This window comes from Rutidosis leptorrhynchoides, chromosome 5, assembly GCF_046630445.1.
Source record: "Rutidosis leptorrhynchoides isolate AG116_Rl617_1_P2 chromosome 5, CSIRO_AGI_Rlap_v1, whole genome shotgun sequence".
Taxonomy (NCBI): Eukaryota; Viridiplantae; Streptophyta; class Magnoliopsida; order Asterales; family Asteraceae; genus Rutidosis; species Rutidosis leptorrhynchoides.
This window is the reverse complement of record NC_092337.1, coordinates 59,902,211-59,920,022: the sequence shown is the minus strand read 5'-3', so window position 1 is coordinate 59,920,022 and position 17,812 is coordinate 59,902,211. Positions and strand designations below refer to the sequence as shown.

At 31.8% G+C, this 17,812-nt stretch overlaps 1 pseudogene; it reads right to left on the bottom strand.

The window, feature by feature from the left end:
• Positions 1–8,411: 8,411 nt before the first annotated feature.
• Positions 8,412–9,335, bottom strand: LOC139848659 (zinc-finger homeodomain protein 2-like; annotated as a pseudogene).
• Positions 9,336–17,812: the final 8,477 nt, after the last annotated feature.

The following is a 17,812-nucleotide window of genomic DNA, read 5'->3' as shown; positions in this document are numbered from 1 at the left end:
TCATCCACTTTATGTCTTTATCATAACACTCCCCCTTGGATGACAAATTATTAAAGAGCAACTTAGTACTGCCTCGTTAAAAACCTTGCTAAAGAAAAACCCAGTGGGATAAAAACTTTAGCCAAGGGAAAAAGAGTGCAGCATAGAGTTGACTCCCCCTCAAGTAGACATCGTTGAGTCGTCACATGTTTTGAACATGCCTCATGCCAATATTGTTAACATGCGTTCTGAAAATAGCAGTTGGAAGTGCTTTGGTGAAAATATCAGCAGAGTTTTTGCTAGATTGAACATGTCTCATTTCAATCTGGTTGTCTTTGATGAGATCTTGAGTGTAAGAGAAGAATCTAGGAGGTATGTGTTTCGTTCGGTCACTTTTGATATACCCTTCTTTCATCTGTGCTATGCAAGCTGCATTATCTTCATAGATAGTTGTTGGGCTTTTATCGCGTTCTACTCCACAAGAATCAGTAATGAGTTGTGTCATTGATCTCAACCAAAAACATTCCCGAGTAGCTTCATGTAATGCAATCACTTCAGCATGATTTGATGATGTTGCAACAAGTGTTTGTTTTTGAGAACGCCATGATATTGCGGTACCGCCATTTAGGAATACATATCCAGTTTGAGATTTGGCTTTATGTGGATCAGATAAATAACCAGCATCTGCATAACCAACTAAATTTTGTTTTGAATTGTTAGAATAAAATAATCCTAAATCAGTAGTTCCTCGAAGGTATCGAAATATGTGTTTGATCCCATTCCAGTGTCTTTTGTTAGGAGCTGAGCTGAATCTTGCCAGCAAATTAACTGCAAAAGAAATGTCAGGTCTTGTACAATTTGTAAGATACATAAGAGCTCCAATTGCACTAAGATATGGTACTTCTGGTCCCAGGATATCTTCATGATCTTCACAGGGACGAAATGGATCAGTGTCAACATTAAGTGATCTAACAACCATAGGAGTACTTAATGGTTTTGCCTTGTCCATATTAAAACGTTTTAAAATCTTTTCAGTATATGTTGTTTGATGTACAAGTAAACCATTAGGCATATGTTCAATTTGTAAACCAAGGCAATACTTGGTTTTTCGGAGATCTTTCATTTCAAATTCTTTCTTTAGAAGTTGAATGACTTCATGGATCTCTTTATTTGTACCTATGATATTAAGATCATCAACATAAACAGCTATGATCACATATTCGGATGTTGTTTTCTTAATGAAAACACATGGGCAAATAAGATTATTAGTATACCCTTTGCTTATCAAGTAATCACTTAATCGTTTATACCACATGCGACCCGATTGTTTCAACCCATATAAAGACCTTTGTAACTTAATTGAGTACATTTCTTTGGGTTTTGCATTGGTTGCTTCTGATACATTAAATCCTTCAGGTATCTTCATATATATATCACTATCAAGTGATCCATAAAGATAAGCAGTCACAATATCCATGAGATGCATTTCTAAATTTTTAGAAACTGCCAGGCTGATTAAGAATCTAAAAGTAATTGCATCCATAACAGGAGAATAAGTTTCCCAATAATCAATTCCTGGTCTTTGAGAAAAACCTTGAGCTACAAGTCTAGCTTTATATCTTGTAACTTTATTTTTCTCATTTCTTTTTCGCACAAAAACCCATCTATATCCCACAGGTTTCACATCTTTAGGTGTGAGAATGATAGATCCGAAAACTTTTCTTTTATTTAGCGATTCAAATTCAGCTCGTATTGCTCCTTTCCAATGATCCCAATCATGTCTATTTTGACATTCCATGACAGATTTTGGTTCTGGATCATCATCATCATTCATGATGTTATATGCAACATTATATGAAAATATCTCATCAAGATTTTTCATTTCATTTCGGTTCCATAATATTTTTGAATGTTCATAATTGATTGAAAATTCCGTATTGACATTATCAATCTCCTCTGCAGAAGGAGTATTGATTTGTAGTTCTTCTTGAACACTTTCTTTTACCTCATTATCAGCTGATTTTCTTTTTCGAGGATTTTTGTCTTTGGAACCAATTGGTCTCCCACGTTTCTGGCGTGGCAAAGACTCAAGAATAACATTATTTCCAGTTTTTGGAATTTCAATTCGAGCTGGAGCATTTGCTGCTGGTATATATGATTTAGTCACCCTTTTTATATCTGTAAATGCATCGGGCAATTTATTCGCAAGTTCTTGCATATGCATTATTTTTTGAACTTCGGTCTCGCATTCTTTTGTGCGAGGATCAAGATACATTAATTGAGGTTCACACCATGAAACATCATTTTCTTTATTTTTTATTTCTCCCCCTAATCTAGGGAATAATGTTTCATTAAAGTGACAATCAGCAAAACGTGCTGTAAAAACATCACCCGTCATGGGTTCAATATATCTTATTATTGAAGATGTTTCATATCCAACATATATTCCCATCCTTCTTTGAGGACCCATTTTAGTACGTTGTGATGGTGCGATAGGGACATAAACCGCACAACCAAATGTTCTAAGGTGGGAAATATTTGGCTGATGGCCAAAAGCAAGTTGCAAGGGAGAATATGTATGACTTGCGCTTGGTCTAATGCGAATCAATGATGCAGCATGCAAAATTGCATGGCCCCATACAGATATTGGGAGTTTTGTTCGCATTATCAATGGTCTAGCTATTAGCTGCAATCGTTTAATTAATGATTCAGCTAAACCATTTTGTGTATGCACATGGGCAACGGGATGTTCAACAATAATCCCAATAGACATGCAAAAATTATTAAATGCTTGAGACGTAAACTCACCGGCATTATCTAGTCTCACCCTTTTAATAGTATAATCAGGAAAATGTGCTCTCAATTTAATAATTTGAGCAAGAAATTTTGCAAATGCCATATTTCGACTTGATAATAGACAAACATGAGACCATCTACTAGATGCGTCTATTAGAACCATAAAATATCTAAATGGTCCACATGGTGGATGAATTGGTCCACATATATCACCTTGAATTCTTTCAAGAAACATTGGTGATTCTTTTTCAACCTTAAGAGGTGATGGTCTTATTATCAACTTTCAAAGTGAGCATGATGTACATGGGATAAGTGCATCGAGGGATCCTTTGATCCGCCAATAGATGTCCATGTGTATTTTGTATTATTCTTTTCATCATTGTTGATCCTGGGTGGCCTAATCTCTCATGCCACAAACTGATAATTACAGGATCACATGATTTTTCTTTAACTACCACATTTACTTCAGGTACATTTATATGTGTATAATGTAAACCAGAATGAAGTCTTGGTAGTTTTTCAATTACACGATTCTTATCAGTGATACTTAAATATTTTTCATTTTCTATTATCACTGACTGATAATCATATCTATTTTGGTATATGTCAGAGAAACTTAACAAATTTCTCTTTGACATGGGAGAAAATAAGGCATTATTTATCATAAAATTCGTACTATTTGGTAACATGAATTTTGCCTTTCCCATTCCTTTTATTAAGTCCACAGGACCTGATATAGTATGTATAGTTCCTTCCGTTGCTTTCAAGTCTGTGAAATATTTTTTAGATTTGAGTATGGTGTGAGTAGCACCACTGTCTGCAATACAAATATCTCCACCATTTGACTGATTTCTTACTCCGGCAGTATACATCGTGAACTTCAAAAAAAAATATGAGAAACAAATAATGAGTACATAATTCATCAATATATTACATTCAAAACATGTTACAAACGATAGCACATAATAAGGAAATATGTAGTAAACTAGATATGGTGTATAATGAAAATCTACAACCATTTATTTAACGAGAACATATAATAGGATATCTATATATATAGATATTAGAAATTTATTCATTAAAGTAGTCACAAGTTGGTTCAGTGATTTTTGTATCAAGGTCATCCACAAGATTTGCTTCTTTTCCTTTTCCCTTTAGGGATTCTTGATACCGATTAACAGAATGTTGATTTGTTCGGCAGTTTTTAGACCAGTGGCCAATTTTACCACATCGGTAACAAGAATCTTCAACATTCTTTGAAGAGCCTTCTTCAACATTGTGATTTATAGGATTGTATGGTGTTTGAATTTTATAATTTTGTGGATTATTATTTCTTTGTCCACGACCACCACGACCACGACCACCACCACGACCATTACCATAAGGGTGATTTCGAACATAGTTATGATTTTTATTATTGTTATGGTAATTTCCATGATGATGGTTTTGGCCAATATGGCTACGACCTTGTCCACGCCCTCGTCCATGTGCATTTCTTCTTTTATTATTATTATTATTGTTAATAGCATTAGCTTCAGGAAATGCTAGCGCACCGGTAGGACGAGATTCTTGATTTTTCATCAGTAATTCTTTATTAACTTCTGCAACTAAAAGATAAGTTTGAAGTTCGGAAAAAGTTTTATAATTCTGCAATCTTAAATTTTCTTGCACAGTTATGTTTGCAGAATGCATTGTGGAGAAAGTTTTCTCCATCATATCAGCATCACTTATTTCTTGACCACAGAATTGAAGCTTTGAACGGATCTTGAACATGGCCGAGCTGTATTCACTTACCCTTTTGAAATCTTGGAACCTTAGATTTCTCCATTCTTCCCTCGCAGCTGGGAGTAATATTTCCTTTTGATTATCTAATCTACTCTTGATACTTTTCCATAAAACATGTGGATCTTTGATAGTGAGAAACATATGTTTTAACGTGGTATCAATATGTTTGCGAATAAAAGCAATTGATTTTAATTTATCTTGATCGGAACAAGTATTGTTTTCTTTTAAAGTTTCTAGAATACCCAATGATCCAAGATTTATTTCTACGTCCATAACCCATGATGTGTAGTTTGTTCCCGATACGTCTAAGGCATCAAACTCAAGCTTTGATAAGTTTGACCTTTTCTATTTTCAGAAAGATGAACAACATAAATCATAATCATAATCAATTTTTTTCATAGACAAATAACAACATGAAATTAGAATTAGTTTAGATTCAAAAGTAGCAAACAAATGAATAATGGTATGATTACAAATAATAAAATCATAAGGGAAGGATAAAATATAGGTTCATCTAGTGGTGTACAAGCAACAAGGATGATAGCTATTATGACTAATACAGTAGGAAAAATCATCCTTGAGTTAATCATCTTTTTTTTAAAAAAAATTTGAGAGTAGTAATTTGAGAAAATGAAGATTGATTTGTGAAAATGTGAAAACGGGGATGTTTAATTTATATTTGAAAAATATAGTTGTTGTAACGTCGTCAGTTGACGTTAACAATCGTTATGTATATATGACCGTTGTAACGTCGTTAGTTGACGTTAACGAATAAAGTCACTATATCAAAACGCGTATGAGTAATATAAAGGACAAGATTTTTTTTATATCATACGTAAAGGAAAAAAAAAAAAGACAAAATCTTTCAAAAAGATACGGAGTATATATATGAGATCAATTTATCAACTTGTTGATTTTGAAAATCTTATGTATTTAAAAAGTCGTATTTTTCAAATACTTTAGGGGTATGTTATGTAACTTATAATTAATAATTTCTATCATGTCACTTTCATGTGAATAGTAAATTAATTACTTTCGTTTCATTTACTATTCATATGAATAGTAAATGAATTAATTTCGATTTACTATTTTGTTACTTGAGTAATATATATACATCATATATATATTTTATTTGACGTCTCGGTGTATATGTGTGTGACCCCGAAGGCTCAAATAAAAATAAACATTAGTATGCATGAAATAAATAATGATTAATTGCATAAGTAATCATAAATGTTAGATAACATAAATATAAATGTTAGTGAAGTTAATAAGAGTTAGATTACAGAAATATAATTCAGGCGGTATAACCGACCATATATAACATAAATATAAATGTTAGTGAACATAACTGTAAATGTTAGTATACATAAATAAATGTTAGATAACATAAATGTAAATGTTAGTATACATAAATAAATGTTAGATAACATAAATGTAAATTAGGCGACAGTGTCGACCATATATCATTTAGGTGGTATAACCGACCATATATTAGTTAGGTGGCATGGCCAACCATATTTAGTATAAATGTTGAGATAATCGTGCTGATAACGTGTTATAATTTAAGAGTTTATAACTACCTTTAGTGATCTGACTCTTGGTTATGGACTACTGATATTAAAGAGAAAGGAGAGAGTAATAAATCATATTGAAGTGAATGGTGCAAAAACTCACTACATTCGATCCTATATTTATACTATAAATTTTACTGTGCAGTTAGGTAAAATAATAATACACCCGTGATCATGAACATAGTTTGTAATTCACTTTCTGTCTTTATCATAACAAAAACACTTTTGTTTAGTAACTTCTTGGAAAAATCTAAAGTACAGTAGTAAAATCCCAATTAAATCTAGCATGTCCTTTCCAACATAACTTGTAACAAGGATTAGGTTGCTAAAATAAATGCATCAATAGTTGGATAATAATTCTAATTTTAATAAACTAATACAATATAGTTTAATATTAAATCCTATATATATATATATATATATATATATATATATATATATATATATATATATAGTGGTAGGAACAAGAGGGAAGTAACCAATCGGGGGGAAACGGGGGGAAGCAAAAACTTTTTTTTTTCGTTTTTTGAAAAAATATTGTTCACGAACATTATAGATGGGATAAAAATATGAACATTTAGTAGAGACACTTTGTGATAAATGTTTTTATTTTGGCGGGAAAACGCTCGAAGAAGTAATATATAACAATTATCGTGTTTTTCGAGCGTATGTTGAGGTTTTAGCTATTGGGGTTTAGATATTAGGGTTTATAGGATTTAGATATTAGGGTTTAGAAATTTAGGGTTTAGGGTTTAGATTTAGGATTTAGATTGAGTTTTTAACACGAACGGTTTAGAGTTTAGGGTTTAGGGTTTGGTGTTTTGGGTTTATGGAATAAACCCAAAACACCAAACCCTAAACCCAAAACCCTAAACCCTAAACTCTAAATCGGGCTAAATTTTACTTCACAAAACATGAAGAAAAAAAACGTTCATATTCTTCACGAACAATATTATCTTGAATGTTATTTTTGTCGATCGTTTTCCCGCCTAAATAATAACATTCATCACGAAGTGTCTTTTCTAAATGTTCATATTTTCGTGTGATCTTGATGCCGGAAAAAAAATCCAAAAAAAAAAGAAATTTTTTATTTTTTTTCCTTCCCCCGCTTCCCCACGATTGGTTACTTCCCCATTGATCCTGCCCATATATATATATATATATATATATATATATATACACACACACTAAACCGCGTGGCCTTTGTGGTCGTTTCCTCAACCCAAATACGACAACGGTAACCAGCCCCTTTCACACTTGGATTTTCCATTTCCCTCCCCCCCCCCACCCCCAACTATAATCAACTTACAAAAATTACACCAAATTTCAGGGGTTAAAACGGAAATTCTCTCAATTAAAAAAAAACGGTAACCAGCCCAAATATATACTAAACCGCGTGGCCATTGTGGTCGTTTCCTCAACCCAAATACGGCAACGGTAACCACCCCCTTTCACACTTGGATTTTCCATCCCCCCCCCCCCCCTAACTGTAATCAACTTACAAAAATTACACCAAATTTCAGGGGGTTAAAACGTAAATTCTCTCAATTAAAAAAAAAAACTCCACCTAAACACTTCGACAACCTGTATCTTCCTCCTCGCTCCGATTTAAATTTCACCGACCACACCGTTAAACTCAAAATATTTTTATGAACAAAACGAAACTAACTCCGTTCGAAACGTACACTTTTTAAAAAAACGCTAAACACAACGACAACCCGTATCTTCCCGCTCGCCGCGAGTTAAATTTTTTCGACAACAACGTCATACTCGAAATAATTTTATGAACAAAACGAAAAAAAAACTCGTTCGAAACGGACACTTTTTAAAAAACGCTAAACACAACGACAGCCCGTATCTTCGTGCTCGCCGCGAGTTAAATTTTTTTGACATGACCGTTAGACTCGAAATTTTTTTACGAATAAGACGAAACTAACTACGTTCGAAATGGACACTTTTTAAAAAACGCTAAACACAACGATATCTACAACGACGCTTAACACATGAGCCGTTTTTTCTTCTGTAAATACATAAAGCTACGTTACATATGAATACGCAGGCCGAAAGCCCCCGCCGCATCGTGCGGGCCGGATCCGGACTAGTTCAACCTAAGATTAGATTAACCCAACCAAAAAATAAAAATAAAAATGGAAGTAGAACACAAAAGAAGATGCAATAGAGAATGCATCTCTATTCTAGCTAGTCCCCTCTCTTCTCATATACATACTACAAAAAACATTCAACCCAAATTTTATGCATAATTGAATTACCATACAATCAGTACATGCTTTCATTGGAATCTTGAACTTGCTTTTTCCCAGAAGTGGCTTTATTATTATGCATCCAAACCTTGAGGACTTGTCTTTTAACACCAACTTCTGCATAAAACCTTTGAAATTCAGGATCATCTTCTCTTGGGATTCTCCACCCAACTTTTTCAGCAAATTCAAGCATTTTCTCCTTTTGATCTTGCGTAAATTTTGTTCTAAATCTCTTTCTCGCCACCCTATACGGTGGAGCAACACCACCAGCTGTGAAATTCAGCTCCTCACTTGATGACTCACCACAAATGTTTCCTCCTAATGCCATTTTCAACGGTGGAGCATTGATGGAGGAAGGCCAATTTGGGTGATGGATGGAGATTGCCGGTGGTGTACGGTGGCGATATGACGGTGAATGTGATGGAGATGGTAATAGTAATGGTGGAGGGAGTTGAAGGATAGGTCCTGCCGTACGACTGGTGGTTAGGTATTCTTTACGGTGGAAGTTACGGTGGCAGTTGCAGGCAGCACATTTGAGTGCTTCTAGGGTTCCATCTCACCTGTAACAATTGATCGAAACACTCATATTCAGTAAAATAAGTTTATCATTAGGTAATGTATGTACAATTTTGTATTTATGTATTTGCAAGTGTTACCTACTTACTGATGGCATAAACTCGCCGCAACCGTCGGTGATGTTTCTGCCCATGTTGGCGGCATAATTTTTAAGGCATTCTCGGTACCTTGGAATTTGCAATGGAGAATTGAATAGTTTTGATCCGACTGAAATGGGTGTAACCGAATCTCCGGTACCTGGAAACCGATCAGGATCCAAGCCATGAACCAAAGTTTCAGAAGATGATTCTCTAATAAAATGATTGTTAACGTAAGGAGATGAAATCTGCATTCCTATGTCTTTCTCACAACCACTCAAGTCCATTAATTAGTACCCACTCTTAATTCACGCCCTATAAACATGTTTCATTGTTAACAAGATTCAAGAAGGAGACCAACCCAGTATAGTTTAGGCTTAATTCTTGTGAACCCATAAATTTAATTGAGTATATGAGTTGAAAAACCCATGAAAGATAGATTCTTTAACTGAGGAGGAGGATGTGTGATTTAGGGTTCTTGTGAAGGTTTCATGGAGTTTAGAGATAGAGAGACAGAAATGTCGCAGAGGTTCCAACAGGACAAAGTATGAAGGGAACAAGGGACTGCTTGGTTGCCTATGATTGAATTTAAGAGAGAGATAGGATGGAGTTAAAGAGTGGGAAACAACTCAACCCCAAGAGACAGATGACACAACATGCTTAACTCTATTACATGTGAAAATCTTACACAAAAATAATAAATTTAATCTGTTTATAAAAACAAATACTCCGTATGTACATACATTTTCTTCGTCCCACTTGATGTGTCCACGTTACGATTTGGGACGTCACATTTTACCTTCGTATTCGACAAAGATTTCAAAGTGTTGATATCGGTGGCTCTTCATCGGGCAAGTTTTCTAGTATTTTCGAGGACACAACTAAAGACTTTAGAGAGTGTTGGGTTGAAGGAAGTGCTTAATTCAAAGACGACTCCAAAGCAAATGCAAAAGAAAACTAAAGCCCGAAAAGTTCATGTGGAAGAAATGCGCAACTTTAATGATGAAGGGATGTGATGTTCTCCCGTTTATTCGTTTGGTTTAGATTGAGTGATTTTGTAGTGTTCCTTGATATTGTGCGCTTTTATCGATGTTTAGTTGTTGCTGTTTCAGTTGGCTTGTTTCTTTTTCGTTTGGTTGAGTTTGATGGTGTTTATTTTATTACTTTGTTGGCCATGTAGCCTTTTATTTGTAATTGTTTCTAGACTTCATCTTTTTGATGAAGGTAGTGTTTTTATAAAAGTTTATGAAATGATAACTGACGAATAAAGAAAGTATAACGAAAAGTCAGCGCCCTTTAATGTAAAGGACTAACCAGGATCATGTATTTTAAACAAACGACCATCTACATAAAAAAAATATAAAGGACTAAACGCATTTTTTTTATATAACCACATGGACTATCAAGATATATTTTTTAAAATAGTCTATTACGCATTCGGTTCACGAACTTTATTCGAAATTGCACAAACATATACAGAGTATTAACTAATGAAATTGAAGTGGTGACAATCAACCACCGTCATTGACGTCCAATTTCAACCCTCCCGATCAATCTCTCTGATGGTAACAATCAATTTACACACTCCCTCGCCCACTTTTATGTCTGATTCTGATTCTGGCTGTCGTCTCTCGTTAGTAGTCACCATCGACAGTGACTCTTTTATTGAGATCTTGTTTTCACGATGATTATTTAAATCTCTTTTATTCAACCATTGATGATGATGTTGAATCTGACGGCGTCGGTGGTGATTTTTGATCTGATGATGTCGGGGTTATAACTAAATAAATCTGATGTTGGAATTCAGATACATGAGTTGCTACCGTTTTCGTCACCTTCGATTGTTTCTGCCGCCGCAAGTTGTACTTCATTTGTTATTTTTAAAGGAACTAAAGTATATAAAAAATAAAATAGAGTTGAGTGATTTGGAATCTGAAGGGGATTAAACAAAAGAAACACAATGATGTTAGAGGTAAAGATAATTGTATAACATCTAAATTTATAATATATATATATATATATATATATATATATATATGTATATATATATATATATATATTTTTTTTTTGGACTTGTTTGTTCCGTTCTCCCTTGATTATACACCAAATATCAATCAGAGTCTCTCATTATTTTTTTTCATTTAGAATCCTTTAATTTCAAGAAAATATGCAATCAGAGTCCCGTGGTCTAACGGTCGTCCAATTTGTTCATTAAGTGTGATTAACATGTGATGAGCATTTTCAAAATTTTACTTCATTTTTAACCTTTTTTCCCCTGTTGGACCCTCGTTAATCCCTTCATTTTACAATTGTTGCTTTGGTGGTCCCTCTGTCTAACTTTTGTTAAAAAAATTGTTAACTCTCGACATGTGCATTGCATGTGAGGGTAAATACATCTTTTTACCCTTCATCTTCATCTCCATCTTCATTTTCATCTCCATCTTCATCTTTTTCACCAAAACATCATAAACCCTAAATAATTAACCCAACAAAATAAAACAAATCGAAAAAAATTATTGTACGAGAAGTGTTTTTTTTTCCAAACTCTTGAAAAGAAATCAAAATTAACGGACTTTCAAACTCTTGAAACCAATTAAAAATTGTTATTGTACAAGGGTTTTTTGGCGTGTTTGATTTTCATGGGTTAATTAAATCAGGGTCCATGTTGTTTTAGTGAAGAAGATGACGATGAAGATGAAATTGACGATGAGGTTAAAAAGACATATTTACCCTCACATGGAATGCACATGTCAAGAGTTTACAAAATTTTTTAACGAAAGTTAGATGGAAGGACCACCCACACAACAATTGTAAAATGAAGGGATCACCGTAGCTAAATAATAACAAGGGACCAACAGAGCAAAAAAGGCTGAAAATGAAATAATAAGACGATAATGTCCATCACGTGTTAATCATGTGACGTCACTTAACGGACAAATTTAACAGCCGTTAGACAAAGGGACTCTAATTGCACTTTTTGAAAATAAAAGAATTCTAAATGAAAAAAATAACTAAGGGACTCTAATTGCTATTTGGTGTATAATTAATGGTCGAACGAAGCAAAAAGTTTTTTTGTTTTAAATTATCGATGTTAGAGGTGAAGATAATCTATGTAAATTTGTTTCTATGTTTAATTGGTTCCAGATTTTGCCATATTTAATTCACTTGAATCTTTTGCCATATTTAATTCACTTGAATCTATATATTCTATAATGTTTTGTAAAGGGTGATGATATTTTGACTTGATTTTTTATAAATTCATTAAACTAGTGTATCATTTAATTGTATAGCATAAACTATTAATGCATAGACACGAGTAGATTTATCAAAAAGTGATGCGGAAATATCATCACCCTTTGTGAAAGATGAAATTAAACTAGTGTTTATAGATTGATAGATATAAAGATGGAGGTGGTTAGATTCAGTGGTGGATCCAGGAAATTTTTTCACCGGGGGCGAATTTTTTTTTTTCCTAAAACGGTTAGATTTTTTTTGACAAAATATGGAGGTTTTGGGACAAAATTTAGAGATTTTTGGGTAAAATATGGAGGTTTTGGAACAAAATATGAAGGGTTTGGGGCAAAAAAAAAAATTCTACCGGGGGGAAAATCGAAAAACCGAAAAAATTTACACTAAAAATTGCAAATTCACTGGGGGCGGGCAACCAACCCTGTGTGATGACCCGGGAATTTCCGACCAAATTTAAACTTGAATCTTACTTGATTTCGATACGATAAGCAAGGTCTGTAATATTAGGTCTTGAAAATTTTGAACTGTTTTATGAAACCAAGTGACCTTAACTATTACCGACGATTCACGAACCTTTGAATTGTAAATACAAACGTGTATATATATATATATATATATATATATATATATATAAATGATTATATATGTAAATAACTACATATAATAAAAAGAGATATATTAATGAACTATTTTGTGATTAAAGATAATTTAAAACAACTAGAACATGTTATTTTAAATATATAGAGTATTTTGAAAATAAATGAATTCGAATATAATTGTCAATGTTAACAAAGTATTTAATGTATAATGTTATATCCGGAGATTATTTGTTTAATATATATATATATATATATATATATATATATATATATAATTAATACATTATTTATTACTAGATATTTAAAACATAACAAAATGTGTAGTTGTTGAAGTATATATATATATATATATATATATATATATATATATATATATATATATATATATATATATATATATATATATATATATAAATATTATATATTCAATGTATGATATTATATATTATGATATTACATAATTAATAAAAAGTAATATTAATACATGTAAATACAAGTTAAAATATAGTTATTATACTAATAATTCTATGACTACTTTCATTAATATTAAAAATCAGTATTACTAACTAATATTATTGTTATCATTAAAAATATTAGCATTACTATAATTAGCATTATTATTATTGTTAGTGATATTATTGATATAAATCATATAGATATTATTATTATCAATAATATTATTATTATTAGTATTATATTATTATAAATTGCTATTATTATTATTTATAAGATTAAGAGTATTATTATTATAAATATATTTATTAAGTAATAAAGATTAATTACATTACCTAGATAATATATATACTGATATATGGAAATCTAAATGTAGTTATATATATAAGAACACATATATAAATACAATTATATATTATATACATATTTGGATTCAGAGATTCTATAAGCGTATTTTTTTTTATTTAAACATCTGTTATATATTTTTTTTACTTATTTCTTTTGTCTGCTACCTTCTGTTTTCTTCTGATTCTTTGTCGACCAGTGTACACCACAATTCAAATCTGTGATTTAACAGTGTTTCTACTTCAATTATCGATTCACTTTATATATTATACTTTGCATTTGAAGAGATTAAAACCAAACAGATAAATAAACTCGATATATATCCCTGTTTCGACCTGTGATTCACAAAAGTTCAGTTTCGATCCATTCTTCAAAATCTATAAATACAGAATTGTTCTAAATCATGTCGTGAATCTTTCTTCAAAATCTCAGGTTTCAATTCTCATTATCGAGTAAGAATTTGGCAGTCAAAGTTTTGGATTTAAAAGTCAAACTTGTGTTCATAAACGAATTCGGAATTTCTGTTGCGAGTTAAGTTAAATTGATAATTTTTATAACTTCCAAGAGTGATTTGAAACACAAGTTGTGTTATAACCTTTGCTTAAAACATCCTAGAAATCGAATTGTAATATTTTTTTTTTTGATTATTCAGCGGCTGCAGTAGCAGCAAATTTATTCTTTTTTTTTTTTTTACGTTTTAAAAGTAATTCAAAGATTCATAGAGGTTTATTACAGTTTGTTTAAAAGTCTTAATTCAATTTATATTAAGCTGTTATGAATCTAATTTGGTATGGGAACGTTTATAAAAGATGAAGAAGAGGAACTCGCGTTTATACAGGTTATATTATTAGGATAGTAGTTATAATCAGAAAACAGGCAGTAGCCGAATGGTTAGGTGATGGTGTCGGGTTTCGAGAGGTCGGGGGTTCGAGTCCCTGGGGCTGCAGCATTTTTTTTGGACAATTTCTTCTAAGGTAGTCTTTATTGTTATTATTGTTATTATTATTATTATTATTATTATTATTATTATTATTATTATTATTATTATTATTATTATTATTATTAGGATTGTTATTATTGTTATTGTCATTATTATTACTAACTAGTATTATTGTTAAATGTAAGTATTATTATCCTTGGTTCTAATATTACCATTAACTTAGTTATTACTAAGAGAATGTATTATTATTATTATTATGATTGTTATTATTAGTAAAAATAACACCAATATTTATTATTAATTTCATTAATAGTAGTATTAGTATCATCTTAAAAGTATTAGTATTATTACTAGTAAGTGTTATAAATATATTGGTTATTGTTATTATTATTATCGTTATGATTAAGATCATTAAAATGAAAACAATACACGATATCATTATTTTAGTATTAGTATCCCTTTTGTAACTATTAGTATAATTATTATCATTATTAAACAAAAGTATCGTTATTAACAATATCATTATTATTATTATTAATATATTCATTTTAATAAAGTTATTATTAATATTATTAGTAAATTATTAATATCAAAACTATCATTTTTAAACAGATAAATATTTTGTACCTAAAATATACTTATTACGTATACTAAAATTATATTAAAATTTCATATAACTATATATATCAAATTTATTAATATTAGTTACATAAATACATACAAATAACAAAACTATCGATTTTTAAATATAACATTTAAACAATCATGTATATAAATATGGATATATTAATATAACTATATGAATATTAACCATTTTTAAATATATATACAAATTAAATATACACAATAAAGATATAATAAATAAATTTGTTCAATTGCGATTATGTGTATTAATAAATATACCAATGATATAGGTTCGTGAATCCGAGGCCAACCCTGCATTGTTCAATATAGTCATATGTATTTTTACTACAAAATACATTAGGTGAGTTTCATTTGCTCCCTTTTACTCTTTACGTTTTTGGGCTGAGAATACATGCAAATACTTTATTAACTGTTTTTACAATATTTATATGCGTGAGTTTCATTTGCTCCCTTTTTAAATGCTTTTGCAATATATATTTTTGGGACTGAGAATACATGCGCTGCTTTTATAAATGCTTTACGAAATAGACACAAGTGATCGAAACTACATTATATGGTTGGATTATTAAACCGAATATGCCCCTTTTTAGTCTGGTAATCTAAGAATTAGGGAACAGACACCCTAATTGACGCGAACTCTAAAGATAGATCTATCAGGCCCAAAAAGTCCCATCCAAAGTACCAGATGCTTTAGTATTTCGAAATTTATATCATGTCCGAAGGAGGATCCCGGAATGATGGGGATATTCTTATATACATATTGTGAATGTCGGTTACCAGGTGTTCAATCCATATGAATGATATTTTTGTCTCTATGTAGGAGACGTATGCTTATGAGAAATGGAAATATGAAATCTTGTGGTCTATTAAAATTATGAAATGATTATTTATGTTAAACTAATGAACTCACCAACCTTTTGGTTGACACTTTAAAGCATGTTTATTCTCAGGTACGAAAGAAATCTTCCGTTGTGTAATTGCTCATTTTAAAGATATTACTTGGAGTCATTCATGACATATTTCAAAAGACGTTGCATTCGAGTCATTGAGATCATCATGATTATTATTAAATCAGTTATAGTTAGATATATTATAAAATGGTATGCATGCCGTCAACTTTCGTTGTAATGAAAGATTGTCGTTTCAAAAACGAATGCAATGTTGGTAAAATGTATCATATAGAGGTCAAATACCTCGCGATGTAATCAACTGTTGTGAATTGTTTATAATCAATATGGACTTCGTCCGGATGGATTAGGACGGGTCCTTTCAGTTGGTATCAGAGCGGTGGTCTTAGCGAACCAGGTCTTGCATTAGTGTGTCTAACTGATAGTCGTTAGGATGCATTAGTGAGTCTGGACTTCGACCGTGTCTGCATGTTAAAAGTTTTGCTTATCATTTTTATCGGAAATCATCTGCTTATCATCCTTAGGAAATTACCTGCTCATTATTCTTAGTCTAGACACATTTTACTGCATTGACTGCATGAATAGTGTATGGACAAAATTCATATCTTAGCGTATCTGACAATTCATATCTTAGTGTATCTGTTACTGTAGACCTTGCCTGATATCTCTCGTAAATTTCTCCTTAATTTAAGGGATCCTGGTACTATATATATCTATGCAAATTATGCATTGAGAATACCATCTAACTATCAATTGCTGTCACTAAACTCTTCATACCAAAAATATTTCCTGAGATCGCGTAAGATGGCCTCTACGAATCGACCAAGTTCCTCTGACTCCGAAGACAGCGTGACAGGAGCACACCAACCAATCAACTACCGTGATTACTGGAGAAAATGGGGGTGGGTTCGCGACATACTCACCCTATGGAGAAAGGAAGAAGGTACTCCATATCATGAATCAAATCTACCACCTAACCTTGGAGTACTTGACCCTCTCACCGGCGAACCCGTTCGCAATACCGTTTATACCCTATTTGCTAGAATTTTTCGTCTTGAAGCTACCATTAACGGAACTAGAGAAGATATCCGACCTCTACCTCACACTGATAATCAACCAGGGTTAGTATAAGAAGTTAGAGAACTCCGAGCTCGAGTATTAACTTTAGAGAGCACGGTATACAATTTGCAAGCACTAGCAGTATCACCAACACCAGTAACATCACCAGCCTCAGCACCAATGACACCAGTACCACCAACAACCCAAGTTTCAACAATCCATGCCTCAACATCTCATTCTGTACCTCGAGTATAATCATCGTTCTACGAATCATTCTATATCATTTATATTCGTTCGACATGACGATTATGTAATCTCTAATGTTTTGGAGATTATATATTCTTGTTCTAATGGCAAATCAAATGAGTTTAATATCATATTGACTCATTAAATCCATGATTACATCTGAAGAAAATATATATGTATATATATTTTCATAAAGATTGTAATTAAAAATTCTTTCGTACAAACTGTTAATGATGAAAATATTTTAACGGGTAGGTAATACCCGAGGAATATTTAGATTTCACATTAATAAGTTACACTGTACATTCTTCGAATCTGAT